General features: G+C 38.9%; 1 protein-coding gene across 5 annotated transcripts in view; it reads left to right on the forward strand.

The window, feature by feature from the left end:
• Sox6 (SRY-box transcription factor 6) overlaps positions 1 to 18,258 on the forward strand; it is a 592,637-nt gene that overhangs the window by 77,914 nt on the left and 496,465 nt on the right. The window contains exon 1 of one of the 5 annotated variants that reach the window (XM_085841382.1): positions 10,054 to 10,074. The exons of the other annotated variants lie outside the window; for them this stretch is intronic. The gene's annotated coding sequence lies outside the window, so the exon portion shown is untranslated. Of the gene's footprint in view, positions 1 to 10,053; positions 10,075 to 18,258 lie in introns of those variants that run through there. 5 annotated transcript variants of the gene reach the window in all.

Below are 18,258 nucleotides of genomic sequence, written 5' to 3' on the forward strand. Positions count from 1 at the left end.
ACTCATGGTTTGTCTCTCCTTCCCTTCACTTGGCAGACTTAGTGAGCATCCACACTGCCGGGTACTGAGACATGTGCACATAGACGAAAGTGTGCCTCCAGGGTGTAGGAGAGGGCAGACTGAGGAGTGAGGAAGGTGAGATGAGGTAAAAGATGGCTGAAGAGAGCTGGGCAGTGTGAAAGCCATAAGCATACTGTCTGTTATGCTATGGACACTTCTATACAGTAGTGGACAAAGGATTGTAGGAGCATTCAAGAGAGAACATTAGTTCTGACTGAGTGACAGGCTCTCAAGTATTATTTTTATGAATATGATATGAATTTTCATTGTTGGCACTGGAGCATTATGTCCTTAATTTCAATGTGATAAATTCTGTGGGTAAAATTTACACAGCATAGAGGGGGTCTGGTTCAGTGATATTTACCATATCCCCATGTTATGTAGTCGCCACACTCATATGGTCCTAGACTACTTCATCACCTGAAAAGAAAACCTGTCAATAAGTTGTTTTTCTTTCCTCCCCTAGCACTTGGTATCCACTAATCTGCTTTCTGACTCTATGGATTTATTGCTGATAATTTCATAAAAATGCAGCCATGGAATTTATAACCTTTGTCCCAAGCTGTTTCTACTTAGCACAGTGTTTCTAGGTCTATGAATGTTTCAGCACATGTCAATATTGCCTTTAAAGATAGAATAGTATTCCATAGCACATGTGGACATGTGGGTTGTTTTTGCCTACTGGCTTTTGCATGTAGTGCAGTCATGATATCTGTGTCCAAGTTTTTGATTGGATACCTACTTTCAGTTTTGAGTATGTTCGCAGCAGTGTTAGGTCATGTGACAATTCTGTTTAACTTTCTGAGGAACTATTGAACTGTTTTCCACAGTGGCTATACTTTTTTTGGCATTTCTTTTTTTTTCTTTCTTTTTTTTTTTTTTTTTTTTGGTTTTTCGAGACAGGGTTTCTCTGTATAGCCCTGGCTGTCCTGGAACTCATTCTGTAGACCAGGCTGGCCTTGAACTCAGAAATCCGCCTGCCTCTGCCTCCCGAGTGCAGGGATTAAAGGCGTGCGCCACCATGCCCGGCTTTTTTGGCATTTCTACCAGCAGTGTATGATGCTTCCAGTTTCTCCACTTACTTTCTATTAAAATAATTATTGCCACATTAATTAACAAATATTTAACATATTTGATGTCTTATCTCTTTTTGTAAACTTATTATTTAAACTATTTTATTACTTCTGTCTAGTTTCCATATCTGTTCTTTATCTACCAATTCAACTTTGTAGTCTTAAAAAAAAACACTGGGGAGGGGCTGGAGAGATGACTCAGTGGTTAAGAGCACGGACTGCTCTTCTAGAGGTCCTGAGTTCAAATCCCAGCAACCACATGGTGGTTCACAACCATCTGTAATGAGATCTGATGCCCTCTTCCGGTGTGTCTGAAGACAGCTATAGTGTGTGTGTGTGTGTGTGTGTGTGTGTGTGTATGTGTGTGTGTATATATGACAAATAAATATATAGCCATATATATATGTATATATACATATATATATGACAAATAAATATATAGCCATATATATGTATATATATATACATATGACAAATAAATCTTTAAAAAAAAACATTGGAACCAATTTGTGCTGTTCAAATATTCTTGGATATGTGACCTACTAGAGAACTGTTGACTTATCAGAGGCAGCAATCTTAGACAAAACTGACCCATTCTTCCAGAAGCTTTTTGGCTAGGGGTGAGACTTCATGTCTAACACCCATTTCTGTGCCGGTCTTTGGCCTGACTTGGATTTGCACAGATTTTGGGCATTCTGTTCCAACCACTGTGAGTTCATATGTGCAGCTGTCATACTGTATCCATCAGAGAGTTTTTGTATAGTGTATATGTTCTCGTTAGGGCTGAGCTTTCTAAAGCCTCTTATTCTCTGTACCTTGGCCAGTTGTGAGTCTCTGTGTTAATAATTATGTACTGCAAATAGAAGCTTCTCTGGTGAGAGTTAAAATAATGGGTAAAATGATAAGTCATTAAAGTCAGTTTAGTACTGTTTTAGAAAAATAATAGTTGTAGATTTTCTCCTAGGGTCTGTGACCTGTCTATCTATAGATAGATCTTGGCCCAACAATGGTAGCAGGTATGGGTTTTGTCTCATGGAGAGAGAGTTAAATAAAATTCGAAAGTGGTTGGTTACTCCCACAATGTTCCTGCTGCTATTGTACTGGTGGGCTTATCTTGCCAAGCCAGTCTTCACTGTAGCTTGCAGGGTTCACAGCTGGGTACTATTAATGATAATTCTTTTAATCATCTAGCATGCATAGGTCCTTCTAGCACTGTGAAAACTAAGAAGTAGGAGTGAAGCTTCTAGATCATTATCAGCTTATTTTCCACGTTCAGCAACTCAACAATGGGACAATAGGCTCTTAGCATCAAGTTCTGGAGGGTAATCAAGAACATTGCCAATAGTAATATTTTGGGGATTTATGGTACCTCATTAGGCAACAATTTCAAAAGAGGAAACCTACTCCGGCACTGGATTTTTATCTAATAGATGCCTAGTGGTATGTAGTATAGGGGCATTATTGACCTGTTATAGAGTAACTTAACACACCACACACACACACACACACACACACACACACACACACACACACACACACACACTTTCTCCCTCTATGTATGTATGTATGTATGTATGTAATATATATCCACATATAAATATGAGTATGGAATCTTCTACAGGAGGAGGTCTCCATATGACTTTTAGAGAGACCTGTATTGTTACTTGTTTACCCCATATTTATTTCCTCTTCTACTCTGTTAGGTCTATATCTTGAAGGGAGAGTGCTGGAGAGAAAAAAGAAAGAATAATAGGAGTTTGTTTGAACTCTCTGGATATGGTGAAATATGCTAGGCTTAGAGACTTAGTCTACTTTTTTCCTGCAGCAGGAATGATCCCATTTACTAAAGATACCTCTAGCTGAATACACCTCAATGCTACATGGATGGTTCATTCATCAGAATGTTCTATTACAAGAACAGGATTCTAACTCTATTAGAACATATAATAATTAAACAGTTTTAGAGACTTGTAATATTCATTTTAGTCTTATTGGACTTTGAAAATGAGTCAAAGCAGATGTTGCCTTTACTTCAGGCTTTTTTTTTTTTTGGTCTTTTATTTATTTATTTATTTACACTCCAGATTTTATTTCCCACCCCAGTCCACCCTCCTACTGTTCCACATCCTATACTTCCTCCCTACCCCCTGTCTCCATGAGGATGTCCCCACCCTCCACCCCCTACCTAACCATACCTCTAAACTCCCTGGGGCCTCCAGTCTCTTGAGGGTGAGGTGCATCTTCTCTGACTGAATCCAGACCTGGCAGACCTCAGCTATATGTGTGTTGGGACCTCACATCAGCTGTGTGTATGCTGCCTGGTTGGTGGTCCAGTGTTTGAGAGATCTCCAGGGTCAGGTTAATTGAAACTGCTGGTTCTCCTACAGGGTCACCCTCCTCAGCTTCCTGCAGCTTTCTCCTAGTTCAACCACAAGGGTCAACAGCTTCTGTCCATTGGTTGGGTGCAAATATCTGCATCTGACTCTTTCAGCTGCTTGTTGGGTCTTTCAGAGATGTCATGATAGGTCCCTTTTTGTGAGCACTTCATAGCCTCAGTAATAATGTCAGGCCTTGGGACCTCACCTTGAGCTGGATTCTACTTTGGGCCTGTTGCTGGACCTTGTTTTCCTCAGGTTCCTCTCCATTTCCATCCCTGCAGTTGTTTCAGACAGGAACAATTATGGGTCAGAGTTTTGACTGTGGGATGGCAACCCTCCTCCCTCACTTGATGCCCTGTCTTCCTGTTGGAGGTGGGCTCTATAAGTTCCCTCTCCCTACTGTTGGGCATTTCATCTGAGGTCCCTCCCTTTGAGTCCTTATAGTATCTTACCTCCCAGGTGTCTGGTGCATTCTGGAGGGTCGCCGTACTCCAGGCTTTTAATGTTTGCCTTAGGTTACTCTGACCAATCTGGAGAATCAGTACCCTAAATCAGAGGCTCTTTTGTTCTTTACTATTGGTGTTCAGTGTCTCTTTGCGCACTTAATAAAGTTTTTGTTCATGTGGGCTATTTTAATTGGTACTTACTGCATTGGAATTATTTCCCCTGTTGATTATCTCATTTACATTAGAATTGTTTGGTCCATGTTTGGGTAGTGTGCTTTATATAATCCAGTAGACTCAAGAGGAGAAGAAAAATTGGTTGATTTATTCATGTTTTCCTCTCTTGCTTCCTCCCAGGACTGAAATCAAGGCCTCATGCAGGCTAGTTAAACATGCTACCACTAAGCTACGTGTCGTGGCCTCTTCTTCCTAACCTTTCAGTGTTTTGTGGCCTTTCTGCTTGAAGAACTTCCTTCTACATTCTTTGTGCGTGATCTTGCTTTGGATAAACTCTCTTCATGTTTTCTTCTGAGAAATTTTAAGGTTTCACCCACATTCCTGAAGTATGGTTCACTGTGTAGGGTTTTGTCTGTCTTTTAGCACTTAACAAATATCAGGCCACTCCCTTCTGGCTCTGAGGGTTTCTGATGAGAAGTCTGCTGTTGTGTGAACTTTGTTTCCCTGTAACTGACATGGCATTTCCCAAAGGTTTCTGAGCCTTGGTTCATCTTTTTTGAAGCCTAGCTTGTCTCTGTTGCTTAGATTGGATGTATCCTACTGTTTTCTATCAGAGCCAGTGGTCTTTCTGTCCTTTTCATCCTGACCAATCCTCTCTTTTGAATATTTTATTTTTATTTTCCAGTTTTCTGCCTTACTGAAAATTTATCACAGTGCCCAAGCAAAACATTACTTTTTCTTTTAATATTTTGCTCTACAGCTTCCTTGGTCCTGTTAACTAGGATCCTGAGACCTTGCCATAGACCCTGTGGAGACTGGCAAAAACCATAAAACTCTTCTCTTGGTCATGACGATTCTGGCTTTCTCTTTCTATAAACTTATGAGATGTTACCTGCGTTGCTAATTTGAGTTCTTAGTAGATCTGTCTTACTTCTTGGTGATGAAGTTTCCAGGGGAAGAATGTGTGCTTGAAAGAGTTCTTCCTTATGGTCATGCATTGGCCTTGAGGGCCTGTTGCAATGGGTTCACAGAGATGCCATGCTGTTCACCCTGAGCCCTTCTAGACTGAAGTCCCTGTGAGCATTCATCCGGGTGTGTTTTCTCATTGTGGGCACCTCACTATGGGCCTGATGCAGGGTAAAACCAACGTGGCATGCTTTCACCAGTGGGGCCTTGGTCTGTGGGTCTTCTGGGGTTGCCAGTTAAACTAAATGTTCCTTCACTGCTGCCAGACCTTGTGGACAAGAGTATTATACAGGATCCTGTCATTCCATGTTGGCCCACAACTGCCTCCTTTGCAGGACATTTAAATACTTTCTTAAATCATGACTGCTTAACATGTTTGTCAGACAATTCTAATAGTTAGGTGTTATTATCTATTGATTGACTTGTTCATTTAATTTGTGAACTTTCCGGTTCTTTGCCAATGCATTTTGAGTTAAACCTGGACATCTTGGTACTATCTTATGACAAAACCTCCTGCCTTAGTCAAATCCCTTTGTAGCAGGGAAGGATGCTGCTCTTTTACTGCCAGGTGGATTTAGCAGTTCAGGTGCCCTTCTAGTGACAAGATTCTTGTTATTGCTGGGTGAAAAGTTCTGACTCTCAGAATGATCCTCACTGACATTCAAGTGAAAATGACCTTTTGCCAATGGGCAGTGCTTTTGGACTCTCCTGTGGGTACACTCTGATTTCACTTTAGTGAGAATGAGAGGATACCGTGACCTTGGACAGCACAACCAGACAGGCAATTGCTGACTGGCAGGGGAAAGGCCTCTCCCTGGTCTTTTCTGACAATTCTGAGATGAGAGAGTGATGTTCAGAGCCTCATGTACAGCCTTGAGAAAGTGGGACTCTAGTTTCCATGTGGCTTTTGTTTGAATCACTTGAGAGGGCACTACAAGACCTTTTCCTCTCCAGTGTCTACTTGAAGTCAGAGTGGTTATTGTAGAATGGGTTGCCTTGCCTAATTCTTTCAATTTCCTGGTCATTAGGCCAAAAGAGAACAGACTGCTCTTGGGACATGTTTGTCTGTGTCTATTGGTTTCCTAGGTTGTACTTGGGATGTGTTTTGCTTGTGTCTATTGGTGTACTTTGGCTGTTTTCATCTTCAGTTCAAGGGGAAAGATGCAACTGAAAGAAATCTCAGGGAAGTCACAGCAGTGTTGTGAGTTCTCTTGGCTGGTCTACCTTTCCCCACCTGCTGGTGTCTTCTTATGTTTGTGTTAATTGTCTGTAGAGGAGAGAAAATGGAAAAGGATCATACTCCATCTTTTTAGACTTGGAAAATCCTAATCTGGTTATGTGCAACAAAGGAGCACAGTTATCTCTAGAGGTATGATGTCATTAAGCAGCCTCTGGATACAGAAAGAAGAGTGAGAAGGGCACTTTATCCTTACTATAACAAAATTTACCTTGAAGACCTCTGGAAGGATCCCATGATCATATCTTAGGAACTACTGCCCTGGATCATAAAGCATTCATGTTGACAATATGAAAAAAATTTGCACATTTTTTTCTTTGAGATTTGTTTTTATTTTTGTGTGTGTATGCACATGTGTGTGCAGATGTCTATGGAGGCCAGAGGAGAGCATGGGATCTCCTGGAGCTGAAGGTTATAGGTAAGCCATTTTCTGTGTGGGCTAGGAACTCAGCTTTGGTCCTGTGGAAGAGCAGCAAGTGTTCTTGACCACTGGACCATCTCTCAAGTCTCTGACTATATGTATCATTAAAACAGTTTTGGTTAAGTGCCTATTGTTTTAGTTCTGAGATACGGCAGTGTAGAGAAAAGAGCCTGGCCCTCATGAACTTTAATTTTTTTTTTTTTTTGATTCAGTTGACTTGGCAAATGATTGAAGTTGTTAGTTTCTATTACCCAGGGCCAAGTCCTTGCATTCATTTTTCAGTATTTATCAGTTTGGTGTCTTTGTTTATCTTAGGCAAGGCATTACAGCCATAGGTGTTGACAGGAACTTGGATTACTGGGGAAAGTGGTGTTCAAAAGCCGTAGAATGATGTGATCATGTAGGTGTCACTGTGCAGATGCAGACTAGACAGAACGGTGTGGCAGGCCCTCCCTCTCCTTCCCTCTTCACTCCTTCTATATTTCCTTCTTCTGACTTTCTCCTCCCCTTCCCTTCCCTCCCCCACTTCTCTCTTTACTTCTTTTCTCTTTTCTACTTTTCCATTCCAGTTTGAATTATAAACAGAACACTTTTCTAATTCTTATCTTCCAACTTGAATATATTTTACATAAATACACATAGTGCATACATATCTATAGAATAGATTCATATATTGATTGATATATGTAATACCAAGTATTAGATATGTTTGGGCTCAATAAAAGATGACAATACTGGCTATTACATGGAGTAAGAATTGAAATGATTTTTTTGTTTTGTTTTGTTTTAGGGCCTCTCTATTTAGAATTGCTTGTCCTGTAACTCACTATGTAGACAAGGCTGGCCTCAGAAATCTGTTTGCCTCTGCCTCCTAAGTGCTAGATCTAGAATGTTTTAATGTTGTGCTGTGTTTAACTGCCTGTGAGGTATATATGCCACAGAGCCATAGATCCCTATCCATTCTAGCGTTCATTTGAACTTACTTTAACAGTTCCTTTGTGCGGTTCTAACATATTTGTGATGGGCTGGCTTTGAAAACTTTCTCTCCCTGTCTCTACACCCAGTACCTCAATCCTAATTGAACTCATAGTTTACTTTCTTGAGATCTTAAGGGCAGCCTAATGTTTGTCACCAAAATATGCAGACTATAGCTATAATCTGGAAACCCCTTTTTTCTTTGGCAGAGAACATTGTAAAAGGCAAGGAAAAATAAGCTTAAAATTCAAAACTTTGCTTTGGTTAAAATAAACTCTATGGGCATGCATATGACTGGTACACTAATAGCCTAGGGAAGCCAGAGTCTCAAAGGAAATACTATTAGCTTACCTTAGATTTTAAGTAGTAGCAACAAACTTTCAAATTTGTTCAAATTACAGTTTTGAAAGATTAGCACAATGCAGTTAATAAGGCCTGAAAGTCAGTAACAGGTAAATGAGAGCTGGGATAAAATGATTCATTCATTTGCAAGGTAGGAAACTGATTTTCTATGTCTTGGGCTTTTTGTTTTTTGTTTTTTAAAGACCTGGTGCCACTTGCTGCAAATGAAAAATATAACAGTTAATGGTGGAAATCATTGTGAGGGATAAGCTTGCTAGTGACATCCTTTCAGTCAGTAACATACTTCCTTGTTGGCCCCAGAGAGCAATGAATGAGGCATTATATTACAATGGAGGCTCATGGTCCTAATCAAAGGTCACTGGTTGCCTCTTAGTCTTCAGTTTCAGATTTGTCTGTTTGATCAGGGGCAGCACTGAAATTATGGTGATGAAGACTCTACTAGGCTGTGTCTGTTGGAACTTGAAAGTCTTCGGAGCTGGGTTGCTGACAGCATGTGAACCCTGAAGAAAGTGCAAGCTGTGTAATGTCTTAAAGGAACTTTCTAGCAGCAGCTTCCTTCTGTGTCCTTTGAAAGAGTCCCAGTCAGTATTGAGGTGCACGTGAGAAGGTGTTTTATTGATTAAAGGAGATTTTTCCTCTCACAAACACTCATGGAGATAGTGTTCCTATTACTTCCCTCTTGGTGCTGGCTTTTACACAGAAGTTCATTAACATGTGGATATGCGGTGATTGAAGTCAGACTGATTTTCACAGTGGAGCTGTCTTGATATAATGAGCTCCTCTTTAATGTTCAAAAATTGTTGTTACTTTCTAAAAGGGGTTGTTTGTGAATTTCATTAAATTTAATCTCCTCTTCAAACAATTTCTGCATTGTTCAGTTTACTACAATTAAAATGCTTTCTGATGCTAAAAAAGCCACGTATAACAGATGCATCACAAATGCAAGCACTGTGAGAAGGCTCTGCTTTTCACTCTGACAGAAAGACTGCTATTTAGCTGAGAACTCTTGGTGTGAATCAGGAGAGGTACACACTGCTACAGGCTCCTTTGCTCACAAGGTTAGCTTTCACAACGCCTTGGCTCCTTCAATCCCTGCACTTATATCTTTGCACAATCACAACTGAAATGCAGGGCCTTGCCTTCTCAGTTGACCAGAGTGCAGCCCTTCACCCCTAGAAGGTTGGAAATCTGGAGCTTCTGCTGAGGAAAGAACTCCCAAGGGACGCAGGAGAAAGTCCGAGGAGTGGAGCGAGGCTTACAAGTCCTAGTGGACAGCTCCAGTGAAGACACTCATCTCTCTGCTCAGAAGGACTTGAGAGGCGTGAGAGCAATCCCTCATCTCTTGAAGATAAAGAGGCAGGTAGTCCTTCCGGAGAGTGTTGAACAGGAGAAAGAGCAAACATTTTCATGTGCTAGAAAACAACTTTTCTAGATACAGCCAGGATAGTTGGTTGTTTTGCCAGCAATGGTAATTTATAAGCTTTCTGTGCTGTACTCCCCCACCTGGGGAAGTTGGCTAGATGCATCTTCTTCCTTCAGTTTCCAAGGTCATTAACTTCTTCCCTGAGCATCTGGTGAAGTGAAAAGGACTCTCATGTTCTTGATAATTAGAAAACGTGTGTCAAAAAAGTATTTAAGATATTGAAATTTTGAAATAGTGCTTTGAGTTGTTGAGGGCAGAGCCAGCATGTGAAATGTGCAGGGGTCTTTAGTTGATGGAGCTCATCTTGTCACCAAGCCGGCCTTTGTTAGTCATTGTGATGTAGCTCTGTAACAAAAGGGCTGTGAGGTCTCTCTGTTACCTCAAGTACAATGATGATACTTTGGTCTGAAAAGAAGCAATTCTTGTGCTACACGAGACAGGAAAGATTTCCATGGCTTTGTAAGACCTAACTATGATAACATTACTGATAGTGTTTATAATCAATAAATAAGGCAGTTGCCAGTGTGACAATTTGGAATCATAAAGGTGAAATTTCAGGTGAGAAATGAGGATATTTGTGTTAGTCACCTAAGAAAATTATATATAAGCAAAGTGATTATAGAATGATAAGGGGATGGAACTTTGTTTAGATTAACTTTTCTGTGGAGATTGCCAGCTTCACAATGGAAATTGTTAAGGTGGAACTATTGAGAATGTTCTAGGGGTAGTGAATAGTTGAGAAAGGATTTTGATGTGAAATGGGTTTGCTGCAGATCTTTTACAAGGAATATATTTACAGGGGGCAATTTAGGTTATAAAATAGGCAGAAAAGGTTACCAAGCTAAAATGGAAAGGAACAGGGTTAAGAAATCTATCACACGCAGTTCATACACTGAATTGAAAAATTCCTAGTCCTGCTTGGCTGGTCCTCACACTTCATGTGGGCATACACAAACTATGTTCATGGTACTTTGACATCTTCAATAACACTTTCCAGTAAATAAGGGAAGTTGGGATGGAGATTTGAAATTTTATGTAAAAGACAGATGTGTTTATGAGTTCTGATCAAGGCACTGAATATACCAAGAGAGAAGCATTACACGTGGAATGTATTCAGTTGACAGTGAAAATGGAAACTCAAATGCGGCAGTCAAGTCATCGTGTGGAAATATAATGAACAGCCTGAGAGTAAATCCAGAAAATCTTGTGCATCTCCCTATAATCATCTTGGTAGTCTTAGCTGAGACCTCTGGATTATTTGTTGACACAAAATCAAATTTGTGTGTATTCTATGTTTTGTCAATTAAATTTCCATGTTTTTTGAAAATAAAGATAGAGCTGCTGAACAATTAAATGTTACCACCAAGTATTTACAAGTAAATTTATGATTAGATAAAATGTTATCTGCTGAAAGCAAAACCATCTTACATGGCCTCATACTGGGTACTTTATTTGACTGGATCATTAAATATTTTAATCTATAAGAGAAGGTTGTAGAGACTAGTATAGGTTAAAAATATTTGTTTTTTCAGGTCAATTCTCTGTGTAATCCTCTGACTATATTAGAATAATTCACAGACAGAAGGGTTTAAAGTTGTGCTTTAATTACGTTTGAATATTGGGATGATAGACACAGTGGAGTCAGGCACATATGCCTGCCATCTCTGCGCTTGGGAGGTGGAAGCAGGAGGACCAGGAGTTGAAGGCCATCCTCAGCTACATAATGAGTTTGAGGCCAGCCTGGGAAGCATGAGACCTTGTCTCAAAACAGATAGACCACAAAACAAACAAGATCTAGTAATTTTGTTCTAGTGAGAGAAAATGTACAAATTGTGGAGGCTGGGAGAGAATGGTGAGCTACCACACAATGCCAGCCTTCATTTCATTGACAGTGTTAATTTGGGGACCTGTGTATATGTGGTTTTGATTTGTTTTCTTTCTTGCTTTCAGGCCATAATGAAGTTTTGATAATTATCATAATTATCTGAGTAATATTCACAGTCATTTTGACTTTTGAACTGTCACTAAGAGATCGGTTTCTATATGTTCAGCGAGTGGCCTTTTGTTGGATGCCTGAGGTAGAAGATAATAGACTATAAACAAGAGCTGTGATTTCTTACACATCTTCATTTTGACTCAAATGCAGGAAAGCCTTTATTACATAAGTAATAGAGATGCAAGACATCTAGAAGTTCTATGTCTGCTTCTCAATCTGCTTATCTAGATCAGAATCTTGGGATGTATGTATATTAAACAGATCTGGATGTAAAATTACTGGAGTGTCACTAGATCATTGGTAAACATGAATATTTTCTTAATTTTACCTAAGTAGTCAAAGGTACGTGGTTAAAGAATTTCTGTTTAATAATATTTCTATTTTAAAAAGTGATTTAATAATCTGGTAGACAAAATTCTTTGACAAAAAATTTTATGTGCTTAAAACTTTATATGTAATAATAATGGTGCCAGTATATTTTATTTGAGAAGCACATGCTTAAATTACATATCACACCTGAGAAAAAATGATTTGAAAAAGAAATAATTATAGCTATCTTGGTAGATGATCAGCTAATTAGTGGTAATTTAGATTAAATGCACACACTGAAAGCTGTAATAAGTTTTCATAGCATTGTCAAGTTTTTAAGGTGCAAGTTAAAACATTCTTTTCTTTCAGATTGTTGAATTTTGCTATTTAGACTATGAATTCCATTTGCTTGTTTGTTTGTTTTTTTGACTGTTTATTTTTGGTTGTGAATTTTTCAAATTGTCTCAACAGCTTGTATGTGATTTAAATGGCGATATCCTCCATTTGTAGACATTTCTCCATGAGGCACTCATAGGCGTAATCCTGTATATATTTTAGGCAATCAGTGACCTTATTTTTTGTACAAATCAAGTGACATTCAATACAGATACTATGGCAAGAGAAATCAAAATAGCCACCTAATTGTAATTACTCCCCCCCCCCCCCATCATTATATCACTGCGCGCAGAACAACTGATTTCTAAAGTGAGAACTCAACTGCTGAGTTTGGCAGGTACAAAGGGTTCTTTTCTTTTCTCCTCTCCCTCTGCATTTGTATTTCCATTGCATGTGGGGCTTAATGGAAAGTTCAAACTGACCTCTCTCTTGAAAGACTTCATTTGAATTCTAGAAGCTTACAGGAAATGATTATTTTGTGTCTTCTGAAATTGTCAACATTTATGGTATAGTAGTTAGATTGTTAAGGGAATAAGAACAGTTTTAGGTAATTTGAGGGAAATCATTATCAAGGGTTGGGCCAGATAACATATAATTAGCTGTCACAGTTAGTGGGTCTTGGGTAAAATCAAACATAGGCATGTGAACATAGGGATGACGTTTTCTTAACTGTTCTGTCTCAATGCATGGCATGGGGCCTGGCGTGTGGTAGACATTCAGTGGCGACTGAGAAGAGAACTCAATGGGAGGGAAGAGAGCACTCAGTCCTCAGTTCCACGCCATCCTTTTGCAGTGATTTTCATCTAATCGTGGTTTCCCTTGATTATAAACAGGAGAATCATTCTTCCTCTGAGCACGAATGTGGCAGAAGTGTGAGAAACCTCATTCCAAAGGGTTGTAAACACGTTGTCTGCTTTACTCTTTTCTGTGTGTTTACTTTTACTGGTTAGTGTTGAAAATAATAAGACAAAAGTGACATGTAACATTGCAAGGAAAGCTTCTATGAAAACTATGAACATTTTAAAAACCAAAAGGCATTTATTAGTTCATTAACGAAAAGTAACATATTATTTATCTTGCAGGTAAGGTTTCTGTTGATAGTGGTAAAGGTCCTGAATAATGAAGCTCGTAAGTCAGAGATGAAACTCATCTATCTTAATATTGTGAATTGATTTTTACTTTAATGCTTTTTTGGGGTACGTGTTAGTCAGATTTCTGTTGTTGTGACAGAAATACCGGAAAGACCTGGCTTATGATGAAAGGCTTGGTTCACAGTTTTAAAAAGTTCAGTCTGTAGTCACTTGTGCTATTCTTTTGGGTCTGTGGCAAAGCAGAACAATTGTGGTAGGGAATATGCCGGAAAGCAAAGCTGCTAGCTCCTGGCAGCTGGGAAGCTGAGAGCAAGAGCCAGTGACCCCAGCCTCCACCAAAGTTTTGTCCCTTGTGACCTGACTTGTCTCAGTAGGCCACCTCTTAAAGTCTTGCTGACCCCAGTAGCAACACAATCTCCCTGCCAAGTCCTCAACATATGGCCTTGAGGGGACATTTCATCCCAGGGGCAAATGCATGCTAGATGTTACTGGGGTCTGTACCTCTTTAAAAATACGACCTCAGCAGAGGGGTGGGTGCTGCGTGGTTATGCATTGCTGTGTGCCAGGTAGAGCAGTCACTGGAAGAAGAGATACAAAGAAAATATTGTAACGATGATAAATTCCCAGGCTTCATGTTTAGACTTCAATTTTTTTGGTGATACTAACATTTAGTGATTATTATATTTACTATGAAATGAAGTAATTACCATTGTATGAAAATAGTCCATGTACTCACACAGTATTGTTCCTCAGAATTAAGGATTTTCATTCCCATTAAGATAGGTATTATGCAATGCTGTTTTAATTTTCCTGGTTCTCAAACTGTGTCAGAGACCTGTGATATTTACCAAATCCTGACTTACAAATGTCAGCCCAGAGAAAGGCTGTGATTACTTATGGCACAGGGGTCTCATTGTAACCTTTCAGATCTTCATTTATGACTTTCAGGAATATTATATAAAGCATTTAGATGCATGTGCATGTACACACATACCCCAAACCTCTGTCATGCGAAGAGAGCTAAACAGGGGTAGCAATGCTTTGTGAATAAATGTTTAGAAAAAGTCTTTTCATTTCTGGCTGGCTCTAGATGTTGTCTGGTGTATTAAGACTTAGTTTATTTAACATTTCTTGTAGTGTAGGTTTACCAATGAAGAATTATCTGTTAACTTTCATCAGTGTGAAAAAAAAATCTTGATTTTTGCCTTTGTATTAGAAAGATACTTAGAAAGTCACCCACTTTTTTGTATGGTAATGATGTTGCATCATAATGCAAAGTCTGTTGTCATTATTTCCATTGCTCTATCTGTAGTGTGTTATATATATTAATTAGTTTTTCTTGTGGTTCGTTCTAAGGCATTTCTTCTCCTTTTTTTGGGCAGTAGCTTGATTATGTTCTCTTGATTGTGTTCTCTTCGAGTGATTCCACTTGTTAACCCTTCTTGTGCCTTTTTTATGTCCCCAGATTTGTGAATTTATAGTTTTATTCACATTTATAGTTTTAATAACATTTGTAAAGCTTTGGCTAGATTCTTCATTTGATATCTCCTTTATCTTGGGACTCCCATGTATGTTAGATTGTTTGATACCCTGTTAATTTTCTACTTTTTTTCCCTCTGTGTTTCACCTTGAATAGTTTACATTGCTACCTCATCAAGTTCTATTGTTAATACAATCTGATAGACTTCCATTCTGGATAGTATTTCTTTTTTTGCTTTACATGTTCTTTTTGTACCTTCCATTTTTCTTTTCAACAAGTTTGTATTTTTGAACACATTGGCATTTTACATATCTATGTGCCATATTTACCTGTTAAATCTGTTGTTTTTCACTTCTGTGTTTGTTTCTATTGACTTACTTCTCTCCTGGCCATAGCACATAATTTTCTTCTTCTTTGTAAGCCTAAGCATGCATGTATATGCATAACATATAATCTGTTTTAATATTTTGCTATCCATATCACATTAGTTTATTATCAATTTACAAGTCCATAATTCTGTAGTGGAGAAGAACAAACTCTGCATTTTCATTATCTTTCTGTGCCATTATCCTCTGTTTGACTCTCAGTGGTGCTGCCCGCACAGTTTATCTACTGTCTCCTGAGTATTCTTAACATCAGCTTATGCTTGATCATAGGCATAAATCCTTCTGGTGGTACAGTGCTTTGGCACATGATGGGTCCATTTCACGAATCTCCAAAACAACTGTTACTCTTCGTTACGTATGCAGGCACCATTCTTTTGTACACAGCTCAAGCGTACCCCAGCCTGGATGGATCTGTTTTCTCAGGAGTCTTTGCACTGCCTGTCTGCTTGCCTGTCTGTCTGTCTGTCTGTCTGAGGCTTTTGTATAATTTAAATAGATAATGTCCAGTTTTTAGATTTGAACATACATTTCTAATCCCCTTTTAAGTCTTCTGATAATTTTCTTATTATTTCTTTTGGGAATGTTCCTCAGTTACCACTTTCCTTTATTTTTCTACAATCTTCAATACTGTTCAGATTTTTATACTGTTTATTTCTGTATTTTCTGGTATCCTTGCTGTGCCTGTTTCTTTAATTACATTCCCAAACATGTTTGTTTGTTTGTTTTTGTTTTTAATCTGGATTTGGAGCGAAGAATCTTCCAGTTAAGGGCTGAGAACCAAGTGTATTGTGTCCTGCACTGACTATCCTTGAAAAGCCCTCTTGTGTGCACTAGAAATACTCCCTCCACCTGTCCTGTTCTAATTTGAAAAGTCTCTCCCCTGAGACACACACTTCTTAATAATTCAATGGAAAAGGCATCTTTTCAAATGGAGAGGTTTCCCAGTTGTGGTTCAATGCACTTTTCTACTGTACAAAACAAAATTAATTTTGTACTTTTGGGAATAATATATACAAAAATTCTATTCTACTTGGGTCAACTTTTTCACTTTTGATAGTTCATTCAAAGAAGACTCAGGGATGCTGAGTTGGAGGACTTAACTACTCAGAACAGGTGAGATCCTTAAATTGCAGATGTATTCAGATTTAAAGACATGGGTACTTTGTGCATGAGCAGCACAAGGGACCCTATCCCACAAATAATGAAAACAACATCTCCATTTGTTTAGGAAAATGGCCCCATCAGATCAAGAGTATAGCTTCAGAACCATTCTTGTGACCTCTGCAGGTTCCCTGCAGGAGCCAGCATGGGCATTCTTAGCCTGAACAAGATGTTAAGATGAGTCCTTTTTCAGTCAACACAATGCTGCAAATTCTGGAAAAGCCATCTAATTGGACAGAAGAGAAAGACTTCACCCTTCATGGGACAGCAACTGTTTTCCTTTTACAAATTCCTTTACGTGCTATAAGTGCACTGGAATCCAGAGGGTCAAATGGCTTTAGCTCAGCTCATGCAAAGCTTAGGTTTCTACAGTATCCATCAGCAAATGCTGTGCTGTCTCAAGGCTGGCATTGGGGGAGGAGCTAAGTTTACCTGAATTTACTACAAACAACTTCAGATTGACTTCAGAGAGTGAGGTCAGGCCTATCCAAAAGTAGATGGGTAGAGTGCCAAGCAGGGATGGCGTCACCTGGCTGGTGATCATTGGTAGTAGATGGCTATCACAGTGTTAAGTGGGGCCATCTAACTGACATTTAAAAAGAGATGAAAGAACAGGACTGGTCCAGGAGGTTTTGTAGTCTTTGGGCAAATGAAAAGAAGCATAAAGGTAACTAATCTATTTATCAGTTGGAAATTATTAGAGTTTTGAAAACAGTCTTTTTTTTTTCTTTTTGACAAAACTTATGTTTAGAGAGGGCACTATAGAGCAAAAGTGGAATGGATTGCCAAATGCTAAGATAGGAAAATTAAAAATGTCATTTTTAAAGGTATGCTTGAATTAGTGGCAAAGTGCCAGAAGTCAACATGTGTTAGAGTGGAGGCTCTGAGCACCAGCAGGTGCCAATGGCACAGGAGCCAATGGCACAGGAGCCAATGGCACAGGAGCCAATGGTACTCACTGGTCTGGGTTTCTTTTTCCCCAGCATTTGACTAATCAATGCAATCCTAGGCTTAAAATGTATATGGAAATCATCAATTTTTATATTTATCTAATTCTTAGACTACAACCACATTCATTTGTAGATGGTGGGCTTCCTCACTTCCTCCTGTGGATGGAGAGCTTGGTTTGCTTACCTCTGCAGACATCCCATTAACATTATCCGCTAGACAGTGGCTGCAGTGTGAGGCAGCAGCTGACTCTACAAACTCACTTCATTTGTGTCCCTAGAACTTCCAATCTCATAACAAACTATAATCTTGATAGTTTAAGAGGCAGGACTCCCAAAGATGTACGAAATACCTGGTAATATTGCACTTTACACCAGATTTCTGATTTTCTGACCAACAGCTACATTTTCCTCATTTATAATCATTAAAAAGTAATTTAATAAGAATGTACAACTCAAATTTTCATGATCTTCCTGGTAGCTCACTTCTTTGAAAGTCATACATCAGAACTATGGAGACGGCTCAATGGGAAGAGCTACCTTTGGTGAAACCTGATCCTCGAATTCCATGCCCAGGACCCACACAAGGAGGAAGAAAAATGACTCTTGCAAGTTGTCTTGTGACCTTTACAAGAGTGCTGTGATACATACACCCCTCATATACACATGGATAAATAAATGAATGTAATAAAATGCTTTAAGAGCCATAAATCAAAGAATTAAATGCTAGTTGTAATTTCAGTATCACAAGAGGGAAAAGATAATTTAAAAGTAGTGACAGTTTTAATTGTTTCCATTATCTATTATAACATCCAATTTATATGTGAAATTTGTGATAAAATTATTTACATGTGCATTATCAACATAATCAAACTATTTTGGATTAGAGGATTTAGAGGCAAGTTCTGGGTCTCTATTTAACCCAATACTTCCTGCCCCACCAAGATAGAAAAACTGCCAATAAAACTAGATTTTT

This window comes from Mus caroli, unplaced genomic scaffold, assembly GCF_978045245.1.
Source record: "Mus caroli unplaced genomic scaffold, Mus_caroli_1 scaffold_8, whole genome shotgun sequence".
NCBI lineage: Eukaryota > Metazoa > Chordata > Mammalia > Rodentia > Muridae > Mus > Mus caroli.